This window comes from Aquarana catesbeiana, unplaced genomic scaffold (assembly GCF_042186555.1).
Source record: "Aquarana catesbeiana isolate 2022-GZ unplaced genomic scaffold, ASM4218655v1 unanchor233, whole genome shotgun sequence".
Lineage (NCBI taxonomy): Eukaryota > Metazoa > Chordata > Amphibia > Anura > Ranidae > Aquarana > Aquarana catesbeiana.
Genome location: NW_027362661.1, coordinates 1,587,647 through 1,602,378, shown reverse-complemented (window position 1 = coordinate 1,602,378; position 14,732 = coordinate 1,587,647). Strand labels below are relative to the sequence as shown.

Below are 14,732 nucleotides of genomic sequence, written 5' to 3'. Positions count from 1 at the left end.
AGCCAGCTCAGAGAAGGAACGGCTGAGCCCAGCCCTGACAATCACTAAGACAATAAGACATGCATAAACAATAATTCATGAAATGGCATACATTGTCGTTTGGGGGACGTTATGGGGACATTGTCCGCAGTCTCTGTCCATCTCTTGTATCATGTCCACAGTCTCTGACCCTCTCTTGTATCATGTCCGCACAGTCTCTGTCCATCCCTTGTATCATGTCAGGAGTCTCTGACCCTCTCTTGTATCATGTCTGCAGTCTCTGACCATCTCCTGTATCATGTCTGCAGTCTCTGACCATCTCCTGTAGTCATTTGGGGGCAGTCTGGAGCTCCTCTTTAAGTTGTCTGCTGTGTTTACACTTTGCTACATACAGGGAGTATTGTCTTTTTTTTAAGAACAAATTTTAAAAAAATGCCCCCCCCCACACACACATGATTTAAGGCAGATTGGCTGATGTGTGTGATGTGAGTTGTGTGCCGCAGGGCTGGTATGAGGGGAGGGGGGAGGGAGGGGCACCTGCCCTGGGTGGTGTCCAAATCTATGATATGGGGGTGCACTAGGAGTTTTTGGCAATTCTCCTGCCTGACAGGAGTGAATCGATTCCCCCAACTCTTCAATTCCAGCAACTTCAACTCTGCCTTTTCTATGTAACTAGGTTATTAGGCCTTTCTATACGTTTCTCGTTTCTCTCACGGTGTAGTTACCATATAAGCTAATATTGGCTCTCTCTTTTCCTCCTCTTTTCTAACCCCCTTTCTTCTCTTCTTTTTGTTCCCGCTCCCTCCCTTTCTCCCCCCACCCCCTTTCCCTCCTCTCTCCTTTCTATTTTCCCTCCCCCCTCCTTTTTTCCCCCTTTTTTTGATTAGTTTTTGCTTCCCCCTTCATTTCCCAAATGTAATATACATTTCATAAGATTCTGTGGACAATTTGTCCATGTTTTTTCTATACACCTGGGATATATATTAGGTATCATATTTTGTATGCCCCCATAGTTAACTGCTTTGCTGTTCTTACCTTCGTGGTTGTCCTTTGGACTGACTACCCTTGGGTTATGTGAAATGGATGGTTTTCTGTCTTTATTATTTTCTATTTTTGATTATATTATGCTCAATATATTTACATATCTTTATTTATGATTTTCTTTCCTCCACATTTGTTGGTCCTTCTGATGCTCCTGAAGAAGCACAAGACGCGTAACATGTAGAGCCAAGTTCAAGTCTGCATCACTTCACTGCAATATAGCCATACTCCTGGATCCATTGCGACAATATTATGATATCTATATCTGTTGGATTCCATGTAGTTGTAAATTTGGTTATATACAGTTGTAAATCTAATTAGTATTTGACTTATTAATGTGGATTTTAATATTCTAAGGAAAAAAAATAATTCTATGTTCATTTACTAAAATATATATATTTTTGTACATCTTGTTTGGTTGTGCCTAAAAAATCCAAGCCCATATTTTCGAAAAAATCTTTTTTTCTCTAATTCAACTCTGCCTCATCTCTCCTGCAGCCATTAATCACTCGTCTCCTTTAGAGTTCCCCCCTCCCCCTGTCGGCTTGTTCTCCTTCCCGGTGTTCTATCAAAATAGCCAATTCATCGAGATCTCCAATCACATCACTTTGGGTAACTGTAAAGCATCAGTAATTGGAGATTTTGATGAATTGCTGTTTAGACACAACACCGGTGACAATGTACACTCCGGTACACAAAGATTTGGCATTTTTGACAGCACAGAGGGTAAGGAGAAAAAAGTTGTTTCCGCCTCAAAGGTGGCCATTTTGTTGGTTTGTATCGTAGAAGACTAACAATGTTCGCTCATAATAGCGTGTACCGGAGCTATGACTAAGCACCCGATTGGTGTGAAATGCGTCAGTCAATTCCTGACATTCACCATGTGCTGTATTTGCAACTTGGAATAAAAAGTTATTTGCACAGGAGTGCGGCCATCGGGTCCCTCTTTGTCTTTCATACCGGAGTGTACATGGTCGCCGGTGTTTGTATCGAAACAGAAATTCATCAAAATCTCTCATTTTTGATGCTTTACAGTAACCAGAAGTGACGTGATTGGAGATCTCGATGAATTGGCTATTTTGACAGAACACCGGCTGGGTCACTTCAATCTTCCTTGTTGGTCACTTTCACTTTGCTCATCTCCCTTCCAGCACGTCTCTTTCCCTTCCCGGCTCAATGGTAAGTCATCATCGATTCTCCTGCTCTTCTCTGCTATTCACATTAAAGTGTTACTAAACCCACAACAGTAAAATCAGTCTGTATATGCAGAATAGCATGCTTGTTATACTCACTGTGGAACTTAAGGGGTTAATCCTCCGCACTGTGTAAAAAGTCTCTTTGATCCTGTATGGACAGATCCTCCCCCTCCTGCAGGGTCTCACTTGGCAAGACCAGATAAGACACAATGAGGGTAGTAAAGCTGCACATACTCAGTTTAGTCTCTATTGCTGGAGAGAACATTTCCTTGTTGAGCTGAGCTTTTCAGGTCACATGTTATTGACATCACACATGTAGGCGTGTATATAGATCTTAAATGACAGCCCAGTCCCTCCCTCCTCCTCCATGCCCAGTAACTAAAAAAAGGAGCACAGTGGGTGGGATGTCACATCTTAATTGATGAATGATCCACCTCCCATAACAGCATGAGGACACAGGCTATAGTGGAAATCTCCTCCTACCTGAACACTCAGCACTCAAGCAGACCCTGCAGTTTATCATGTGACCGTGATATACAGATCAGCCAAAAAGGTATATAGTGGCAGTATTTTAATGTAAAAGAAGATTTATAAGCTGTGGGCACTGTGGGGGGGGGGGGGGGGGTTGGACTATTTTCATATTACTGGGTTTAGTAACACTACAACCCTTCACCTTCTTCTATCAGCTGTCCTGTGCACATCCTGCAGCCTCTGGTCTCAGCTCTGGACATTCCACACAGATATTGGCTGACAGCTTCCTTCCCAGTTTAGGCCTCTAACTGTCCTGTCCCTACATAATACAGCCTCAGCACTTCCTCTGCAATCCTTCACTCTGCTCTTTAATAACACATATTCTTACTACCCAGACACCCCCCCTCCCCTCCCCCGCCTTTTCACTCTTTCTTAGGGCCAGTTCACACTAGTGAGATGCCAGACATCGCATGTGATTTGCTCTGTATTGCTGTGCAGATCACATGCGATGTCTGTCTGTGCGATGCAAATTCACCTGTACAAACTGTATGGCTGAAATCGCATCACTTTTGGACCAAACTCGTGCAGGACCTCTTTTTTTTGTCTGCAACAGAATCACGCTGAGTTTTTCAAACTGATTGCGGGGTGTTGTTAATAGGGATGAGCCGAACACCCCCCTGTTCGGTCCGCACCAGAACATGCGAACAGGCAAAAAAATTTGTTCGAACACGCGAACACCGTTAAAGTCTATGTGATGTTTGAGTCGAAGCTCATCCCTAGTTGTTAACTTGTGTAGTTGTTAACTTAACATACATTTGAGGAGAAAAGTGGGGGATATTTAGGGACTTTCCATCCCTAGGGACTTTAAATGATGTCATGGCCTGGTAAGGACATAGACATCCATCCCATTTATATTTGAAGGAAAAAGGGGTATATAACCATATACCAGGGGTGTGGGACTTTGTGTGAAGCATATGACAGCCCAGAGAATAATAGGGTGAATGTGAAGGAATTTTATTGCACATTGCATAATACATACATATTCAAAATAGCACAGGTAATTTAACATACAAAAGTAATGAGATTATTGAGCACAGTTCATAATACATATGCTGATAACAATAAGAGTATGCATGAATCACGATGATGACTCTACATTGATAATAAATTGGTCATATCAAATGGTAAAAAATATTTGGTAGAAATATTTAAAATTCCCAGGTTCACCACATTATAAAGGTGTATGCCATTGATTAGAAAGGATATAGCCTGCAGGACCTATGGTCTCACTAGCCTGTAGGGGTACAGAATACATAATCACTTGAAGTTCTTATGACACTAGTGGAAACACGGCAATCAGAAGCTCTACGCGTTTCGTGGCTTCTGCCACTCGTCAGGAGCAGGTTCGTGTAGTTTCTATAAAATTAAAGAATTTTTTTAAAAAATTAAAAAAGTGAAAACCAATAAACATATAAGGGCAAGGTTTAGGGGTAAAATGGAACCACCGTAACCAGGGCTTACTTACTCAGGTTGGGCATGTTGAAGGAGCAATGGCGAGGCCCCACAGACAGTCCGGGAAACAACCCCACACCGGGAGCTGAGGTGGGCAGCCACGCGGGTAGGGGATAGGCGGCACTCACGGTAGGCACGGCAACCGAGGACATTCTGGGAGTGAAGGGACAATGGTGAGCAAGGAGATGTGAAGGACACTGGGGAGGGAGGGAGGGTGAAGGAAGAGGGGCAGGAGGGAGAAAGGGAAATAGGGGAGGAGAAGAGGGAATGATAGGGAACAGAGGGAAGGGGGGGAGGAAAGTAAAAGGGGGGGGAAGGGGGGAAAAAAGAAAAGAAGAACTACCAGAGAGAAAGGGGGGGGAAGAAAGGGGGAAAAAAAGGGGGGGAGGGAGGAGCGTGACGAGGAAGGGGGGGGAAAGAGAGGGAAAAGAGACACAAGAGGGGGAGGGGGGAAAAAGGGGGGGGGAGGGAAAAAGGGGGGGGGGATGTGAGGACAGGGAAGGAGGTGAATGGGCAGAGAGGGGTGATGTTGGGTAAGTGAATGGAAGAAGTGAAGCCGGAAAGGAGTGGTAATAAAACAAAAGGAAGTGCCAATTTACCTTATGTATAGGAGGAACCCAGTGAAGGGAACCAAAGTGGCCAATAGAAAAGCAAACCATGTGATGGATGGTGTGTGGAGAGCCTTGAGTATCGTGACCATCCGAGGAGCGCCCCTAAATAACCCGCCGCGGGGATGTCCACCAATGTCACGCCGTGGGGTGGGGGGAGGAGCGCCAGGCGCCGGATAGCCGCTTCCAGCCAGCGGCACGCGGCAAGCCCTCCCATAGCCCACGAGTGTGGTGAACACAGCCTGTGTGCGATGGCGTCAGAGCGGCACCCCGCGCACAGCAAAGGAAGCGTGACACCGACACACACTGGCAGCACATCCGCCCCCCCAGGCCGTCAAAAGGCGGTGGGGGAGGGGGGACGCCCGCAAGGCGTGTTGCAGCCCCCGGAATGAGAGAGAGACCAGACCACAGGATGGCCCAGCACACCCCCCATATGAACAGTACCCAAACTGAGCTGGTTAAACAGTTGGAGCAATAAATTTGATTGGGGATCTCAAACAGAAAAAAATAGGAAGAAAATTGTTAAATTATCATGACAATGGATGGTTACAAAGTTATAAAATATACAAATAAATAAATCAGGGGAGACTAAACATAGGTCATTAATGACAGGAGGATTGATATATCTAAACTAGTGGAGCTACATCAAATGCTTCCATCCCTATTTGTATAAACAACAATTGAGGAGAAAAGGGGGGGATATTTAGGGACTTTCAGGAAGCCATGATCTGGTGAGATCATGTATTTCCATCCCTAGGGACTTTAAATGATGTCATGGCCTGGTAAGGACATAGACATCCATCCCATTTATATTTGAAGGAAAAAGGGGTATATAACCATATACCAGGGGTGTGGGACTTTGTGTGAAGCATATGACAGCCCAGAGAATAATAGGGTGAATGTGAAGGAATTTTATTGCACATTGCATAATACATACATATTCAAAATAGCACAGGTAATTTAACATACAAAAGTAATGAGATTATTGAGCACAGTTCATAATACATATGCTGATAACAATAAGAGTATGCATGAATCACGATGATGACTCTACATTGATAATAAATTGGTCATATCAAATGGTAAAAAATATTTGGTAGAAATATTTAAAATTCCCAGGTTCACCACATAATAAAGGTGTATGCCATTGATTAGAAAGGATATAGCCTGCAGGACCTATGGTCTCACTAGCCTGTAGGGGTACAGAATACATAATCACTTGAAGTTCTTATGACACTAGTGGAAACACGGCAATCAGAAGCTCTACGTGTTTCGTGGCTTCTGCCACTCGTCAGGAGCAGGTGCGTGTAGTTTCTATAAAATTAAAGAATTTTTAAAAAAAATTTAAAAAGTGGAAACCAATAAACATATAAGGGCAAGGTTTAGGGGTAAAATGGAACCACCATAACCAGGGCTTACTTACTCAGGTTGGGCATTTTGAAGGAGCAATGGCGAGGCCCCACAGACAGGGGTTGTTTCCCGGACTGTCTTGCCTCCTTAATGCATGCTGTAATCCCTCCAACCCTGCAACAGCATGCTGCACCCATGTGCATTGTACACAGTTGTGGGGCTCCATTCACTTCAACAAGGAGTCTCATTCATGCTGCATCCATGTGCATTGTACACAGTTGTGGGGCTCCATTCACTTCAACAAGGAGTCTCATTCATGCTGCACCCATGTGTATTGTACACAGTTGTGGGGCTCCATTCACTTCAACAAGGAGTCTCATTCATGCTGCACCCATGTGCATTGTACAAAGTTGTGGGGCTCCACTCACTTCAACAAGGGTCTCATTCATGCTGCACCCATGTGCATTGTACAAAGTTGTGGGGCTCCATTCACTTCAACAAGGAGTCTTATTCATGCTGCAGCAGTGAAGGAAAACATCCCGGCCTTAGCATGATGTGTACATCCCCAGGAACTTCCTCTACAGCGAAAGGGTGGTGCAAGTTCGCCCCCTGTTGGTCATCATAATGTAACCACACCCACTCATCGCTGCGGCACATTACGTGCGCCACATGACACTTTCTCCCTGAAATGTTCCTCATTACAACTTTAAACGTTGGATGATATGTTAGTACTATTTCAATGCATGTCCCCAACATTACATGTATGACAAACCTTACACCATTATTACCCTAAAGGGGGGAGGGACGCAGCTTGCCATGTTCTCCCTGGGCACTGGATGACCTTGTCCCAGCACTGGTGTGCCAGGCAGTGATACACACACACATATACAGATCCCTGTCTGCCAGATACAATCACTTCTGCACACTGACAATAATCTGCATTAGGGAGGAGCTCTGTGTCTGAACAGAAGATTGGATGAACACTGGCTCCTCCCACATTCTTCTGAACATCCAACGTTTATAGCATTTGGTGCAGATGAATGTGATGGCTTCTGGCTGTCACTGGTTTCTAGGGAAGCACCGGCTGCCTGCAACAGCTGTGTCTTTAGCAACCACCGACTTCACCCCGCCTATTGAGTTACATGACTACTTAGGCAAATGGGTGGGGCATAGATCATGACATCATTGTCTGAATATGACCATATATGGGCAATGATGTCACCACTATCCCCACCTCTTTCTTTATATAGCTGATGAAAGCTCAGGGCGCTATCAGTCAGCGAGTGTTACCATCGGAGATCCCCCTGACAAGCCCCCCCATGTTGAGGGCACATGGCCTGGTATGGTTCAGGAGAAGGGGTGGAGCCACATGCTCGTCCTTCCCCCTTTCCTGCTCAGCCAGGCTGCATGCTTGGATTAAGGGTCTGGTATAGATTTTCGGGGGGGGGGCACACACCTTTTTTTGTGTGGGGACGCTCCTTAATATCCATCTTAGACTCAGAGGGTCTGGTATGTATTTGGGGGGACTCTAAACATTTCTTCATTCTTGCTGTAGGGCGGGCTACAGAAAAAGTGACATTTACGAAGAAAATATTAATAAGTTTAAATTGCCAGAAAATTACAGATTTTTTTTTATACAGCACACAGACCCTCCAAAGGTCCCCCAAATACATAGAAGAACCTCAGGGGTTATGTGTGCTGTTTTGGCAATTATAAGTGTATGAGTATGACCTCAGGTATTAGTATGAAGACATGTCTGATGAAGGAAACTAAGGGGGGTACTTATAGGAAATTCATGGTACGAATGTGACAATCACTCATCCAGCCATTACATATTCTGGCCATAATGTAGCAAAGTGATTTCCTATGATTGTCAGCTCCATCTAGTGACCATAATGGGGTATTTTTCCTGACATACCTCCATTAGTAAAAATAACACAATACTGTATTATGACCACTAGATGGAGCCAAGGAAATCAGTGTATGAAATAAAATACATCCAATATTCATCACAGCTGGGTGAATGCCGGTCACATTCATTCAACAATTTAAAAAAAAATAGACCTCTAAGTGTTTGTGAAATCTTACACCACAAAATGTACTCAGCCAATGAAAGGTAATGACTCTATTTTTATTTTTCTACTGCTATCAATGGCCAACACGGTACAACACTTCATCCATGTCTTTGGTGATCTCTAAACTCCTTATGAACTCAGGGATGAACAATTCCTATCACCTGACACCCGGGACATGCAGTTCTGAGGGCCGGAGAGGTCTTTTTTTTAACATTTATCCCTGCTGTGGGCAAGCAAGGAGCAGGTTTACTTGTTGGGTGGAAGCATTCGGGTGGCTGAGTGAATGTTTACACCCCCCCGGTAAAGTGCCCCCCCGACACACACCCGCTATGTATCCCGGGCTCCTCTTACCCATCTGGGACCCGTGACCTGCATAGCGTGTGATGATGGGTAGAGGGGGGGGAGGAGAGAGGACACACATCCACTCTCCTCCCCTTCTTGTTCCTGACCCGGAAGTGACATTTTTTTCTTTCAATGTTTTTTTATTTTGATTGTATCATGGCATACAATATGGTTAAAGTAAAATAAAAAAACTTACATAACACTTTAGCAATGAACAAGGAATGGTTTCCTGCATGTGTAACATAGAGCGTACAAAAAACATTTTTGTAGAGTTGAAAAAAATCCTTCAGACAACTATTATTTCAAGTAAACTTGTTTTGTTTGATTTGATAAAATTGGGTAATTTATTGTGTTTTTGTGCCTCCTGAAATGAACTTTAGTGTGTTTTTTACTGATATTTTGTGTTTCCTAAACTATTGCTGTAATATCGTGTGACAAAAAAAATTCAAGTTAGACTTATCGGTAACTTTCAGGACAGCACTTGAGAGAGTGACTCCTCCCCTTGCAAACAGAAAACACCTCTTCCACCAAACTTTAAAAGGAGGCTCCTTTCCACACATTGTCAGTAGTAGTAGAGAACCTCCAGCCCCAAACTGGAACACATAATCGAGATATGATTAGTCACAGTATATTATATATATAAAAACAATAGGGCGGGATGCTGCTGTCCTGAAAGACTCTTGGAAAACAAGTTACCGATAAGTCTAACTTGAATATTCCCTTTATCGTCTTTCAGGACAGCACTTGAGAGGATAATAGAGACTTACCCCCCAGGGAGGGACCACAGCCTGCAGAACCTTTCTGCCAAAAGCCTGATCACCTGCTGATAGGAGATCCAGTCTGTAATGACGGACAAACGTTAAGTAGCTTGACCACGTAGCCGCCTTACAAATCTGATCTGGGTTGGCACCAGCTCTTTCTGCCCATGTAGTGGCCTGGGCCCTAGTTGAATGAGCCCTAACTCCCAGTGGGGAAGATAAACCCATTTGAGAATAGGCTACAGAAATAGCTGTCCTAAGCCACCTAGTCAATGATCCTTTTGATGCCTGGTGGCCTTTTTTGTTCCCAGAAAAAAGAATAAATAATGAATCTGAAGTTCTAAATCCTCCTGTTACTTCCAAATAATGTAATAGGATACGTCTAACGTCCAAGCTGTGAAACTGCTCTTCCTTTTTACCCGAAGGGTTAGCACAAAAGGTTGGTAGAGTAATCTCCTGAGACCTGTTACTAAAGCTTGCCACTTTTGGCAAAAAACCTGGATCTACTTTGAGGACAACTCTATCAGGAAAAAATGACAGAAAAGGCTCTTTTACTGATAGGGCGTGCAGTTCACTAATCCTTCTTGCTGAAGTAATTGCGACCAGAAAAATAGTCCTCAAAGTTAAATACCTTTAGGGATATGCAAAAGAGAGAGGTCAGTCAAAAGCCCTTCAGTCAAAAGCCCTTATGCCGCGCCCCTTCATCAGTCTCGTCACCGCAGCTCGTACGCCCTGCAACGCGTCGCTCGACCAGTGACGTCATACCTCCTCGCCGGTTGTTTTCCTTCTGAGCTCTGAGCCTCGATTTGTGTCCTGTCACCGCTGCGGCCGGCCATACATCTCAGCGGTGCCTCTCTCCACACACGGGCAGAGCCTCCAGCCAGCGGCATAAGGGCTTTTGACTGACCTGATGTACACCCTATGATGGATGATACCTGCTCACATTACATGCCTTTTGATGACTTCCAAAATGTGAGTTTGACCGCCACTATTTTTTATGAATAAAAATTGTTTTAAGTCTACACCCAGAGGCGCCTCTCTCTTTTGCTTTTTCTTAGGATTTTGGAATCTGGTTTCGGTTCTCGGTGAAGGCAGCCCTATTTATGGACCTATCATTGTTTGGATCCTTGGATTTTTCTTTTATACTATTGTGACTGTGATATAAATATTATCATACATACATATATATCCTTCATGTGGTTTACCAAGTCTTAATATTTTTACATACATTTTTTTTGGTTTCATATGTGATACTTCCTTTTTCCTCTAACCATTTATGTATGTATATATATATATATATATATATATATATATATATATTCTTTTGTAGACAGGGAGGATTTTAGTTTTATTTTGTTGTTGTTATTGCCATTCCCAGTTTTTTTGCGCCTATACTTGCATACTTTAGGGATATGGCCTGTAAAGGCTCAAATGGTTCTTTTGCCAGAGCTTGCAGAACCACCGAAAGATCCCAATTTGGGAAATGCCTCACCGGGACCGGTCTAGACCTGGAAAGTGCTTTGAAAAATCTCATGATCAGAGTTTCTGAAGATAAGGATCTCTCCAGATAAACTCCCAAGGCGGCCACCTGCACTTTAATGCCCCGTACACACGGTCGGACTTTGTTCGGACATTCCGACAACAAAATCCTTGGATTTTTTCCGACGGATGTTGGCTCAAACTTGTCTTGCATACACACGGTCACACAAAGTTGTCGGAAAATCCGATCATTCTGAACGCGGTGACATAAAACACGTACATCGGGACTATAAACGGGGCAGTGGCCGATAGCTTTCATCTCTTTATTTATTCTGAGCATGCGTGGCACTTTGTCCATCGGATTTGTGTACACACGATCAGAAATTCCGACAACGGATTTTGTTGTCGGAAAATTTTATATCCTGCTCTCAAACTTTGTGTGTCGGAAAATCCGATGGAAAATGTGTGATGGAGCCTACACACGGTCGGAATTTCCGACAACAAGGTCCTATCACACATTTTCCGTCGGAAAATCCGACCGTGTGTACGGGGCATAAGAGTGCTGACCGCTAGATTCTTATCTGCACCTTTTTGCAAAAACTCCAGCACTGAAACTAGGTCTTTAACCTCCCTATGTTCTGAATGACAGAAAGAAACATAGACTTTCCATACTTTGGCGTAAATATCCCTGGTTACCTTTTTCCTACTAGAAAGCAACGTAGTAGTTAAACGTTCTGAAAAGTCTTTGCTTCTCATTAACTGCTCCTCAGATACCAGGCAGTGAGCTTTAACCTTCCTACATCTGGATGATGCACTGGCCCCTGAATCAACAGATCCTGACTGAGCGGAAGATGCCAACATGGTTTGATTGCCAACTGAAGAATCTTGGAAAACCAAGCTCTCTTTGGCCAACATGGAGTAATCAAATTATTGATACTCTCTCTCTCAGTATTTTTCTCAACACTAGAGGGATTAACCTGAATGGAGGAAAAGCATATCCTAGGTGAAAATCCAACGGATGTGCCAGAGCATCTATCCCCTGAGGATAGAAGGGAGAAAAAATTCGGGAGCTGCGTGTTTTGTTTTTAAGCAAATAGGTCTACCTGCGGAAGGCCCCAAGCACTGGTGATTAATGCAAACACCTCCCTGTTCAGACTCCACTCTGATTCCTGAACTTTCTGTCGGCTAATCTGCTACTTCGTTCAATGTGCCTTTGAGATGGACTGCGGATAGAGATAGTAAGTGGTTCTCCGCCCACTCCAGAATCTCTACTGACAGTAAGTGAAGAGCCCTGCTTCATGTGCCTCCCTGTTTGTTCAGGTAGGCTATGGTAGTGGCATTGTCCGACAAAATCTGGACATGGCAACCTATGAGGTTTTGAGAGAAGAAAGCTAATGCTAGGGCAACCGCTTTCAGCTCTCTCCAATTTGAGGATTTTTGGGCCTCGAACTGGGACCATGTACCCTGCGCTAAGGCCTGACCCATGTGGGCCCCCCATCCCCGCAAACTGGCGTCTGTTGTGACCACTTTTCCGGTCGGAAAAGACCAAAGAAGACCTCTTTGCAGCACCACCTGACTTTTCCACCACCAAAGTGAACGTTTGACTCTGGTGGGGATCTTTATTTTTGTGTCCAAACTCTCTGTCCTGTGGTTCCATGCTCTTAGAAGGAACCTCTGGAGAGCCCTGAAATGCAGCCTTGCCCATTGGATGGCTGGCATCGAAGAGGTTAATGTCCCCAGAGCCAACATAACCTTTCGGACTGAAATCAGTTGATTTGTTTGTAGTGCCATTATTACCCTTTGAACCTTGATCTTTTTCTCTTCTGGGAGAAAAATCTTTTGCTCCACCGAATTTATCAAGTAACCCAGAAACAGTACTTGCTGAGCTGGGATAAAATTTGATTTTTGAACATTCACTATCCCCCCTAGTGACTCCAAATGACTGCGGGCTTTGTTTAGATCCTCCTGCAACTTTTCCCTGGATGGGGCAAAAAAGAGGAGGTTGTCCAGATATGGAATTACCGCAATCCCCTGAAGTCGAAGAGGGGTGAGAGCTTCCTCCATTATCTTCGTAAAAATACGAGGAGCTGATGACAGGCCGAAGGGCTGAAGAAGTATAGTCTCTTTGCCCATATTCACCGCAAACCTCAGGAATTTCTGGGACTGAGGTGCTACAGGAACATGAAGATAAGCATCCTTCAGATCGATTGATGCCATAAAACAATCTTGTCAAAATGTTCCTGACTGTGAACTTTTTGTATAGGACTGACTTGTTCAGGGGTTTTAGGTTGAGGATAAGACGGAAGCTTCCGGATGGTTTTCTTATCAGAAATATGTGTAAATAGAAGCCCTGACCCTGTTCCTCTGGGGATACTGGTATCGCTACCCTCTGGTGCCTCAGATCCTTTAAAAGGTTCTTCATGGCCAGAGCCTTTGTTAGATCCCTTGGTAAGTTTGTTACAAAGAATCTTTCTGGCGGGCGATCCGAAAACTCTATCCTGTAACCTTGGGACAGCATGTCTAAAATATATTGACTTTCTGTCATGCTGGCCCAAAGGGGGAGGAAACTTTGAAGCCATCCCCCCACTGGTACACACAAATCATTGCATTTTACCGGAGGCTGCAGGAGGATGGAAAAGAACATTTCCTTTTCCCTTTCCCTTCTGCGATGCCCAATTTCTCTTTTTCTCCTGGGGTTTGGTTTGTTCTTGAGCCCTTTGGGAACAAAAAAAATGTTTAACTGGCTGTTTTTTCTTTTTGATAGGGAAAGACTTCTTTTTATCAGCTGTTCTATCTAGAACCGCATCTAAGTCTGGACCAAAAAGCAAGTCACCCAGGAACGGTATCCCACACAGCTTGTTTTTGGATGCCGCATCCCCCGGCCAAGTTTTCAACCACAGAGCCCTTCTGGTCGAGTTAGCTAGGGCAGCAGATCTAGCTGTCATTTTAATTGATTCCGCTGATGCATCAGATATAAACGCAACAGCGGCAGACAGAGTCGAGAATGAATCCAAAATTTCTTGTTTTGGTGAGTCTGCTGAGATATGGGCCTTAAGTTGATCTAACCAGAACTCCATATTCCTGGATACCACCGTAGTTGCCATAGCCGGTTTAAGATTTCCCATGATGGTTTGCCAAGCCCTTTTTAGTAGCTGGTCCATCCTTTTATCCATGGGATCTCTTAACACCCCCATGTCCTCGAATGCCAAATCTGTTGACCTCGAGACTTCTGGAGGAAACACAAAAACTGACAATGTGTGGAAAGGAGCCTCCTTTTAAAGTTTGGTGGAAGAGGTGTTTCCTGTTTGCAAGGGGAGGAGTCACTCTCTCAAGTGCTGTCCTGAAAGACGATAAGGGAAAATGGAACTACCATTATTTAATTCTCTAGGGTGTCTGCTTTCAGAAAATATAACATGTTTTGGTGGTGTTAAATAACCTAAAATTATTTTTTACCTCCTTCCCATCCGGCCTATAGCAGAATGACGGCCAGGCGGGGGTTTCATTATCCTGACTGGATGTCATATGACGTCCAGAAGAATAAGCCGCTCGGGCGCCCGGTGATTGGTGGTGCAGTATCGCTCTGACACACTGCATCTCCAATCTCGGTAAAGAGCCTATAACGTTGACTCTTTACCATGTGATAAGCTGTGTCCAATCAAAACTAATTACATTGTAACCAGAAAGTGCCAGTTATCGGCTTTCCTTTATTCATGCTGACAAGGCGAGAGTAGAGGAGAGCCAATCAGTGGATCTCCTGACAGGAGGGATCTGCACTGAAATTCAGCATTGCTTATCAGTACAGGCCCATCAGCGATGACCACCAGTGCCTGCCAGTGATGCCAATCATTGCCTCATCAGTGCCACCCTTCAGTGCTGCATATTAGTGCCCCCTCATCAGTGAAGGAGAAAACTTACTTATTT

The 14,732-nt window shown here is 44.2% G+C and overlaps 1 protein-coding gene across 1 annotated transcript in view; it reads left to right on the top strand.

Moving 5' to 3' along the window:
- The window catches only part of LOC141121836 (uncharacterized), a 963,509-nt gene that overhangs the window by 602,657 nt on the left and 346,120 nt on the right, over nucleotides 1-14,732 (top strand). The window lies entirely within an intron of this gene.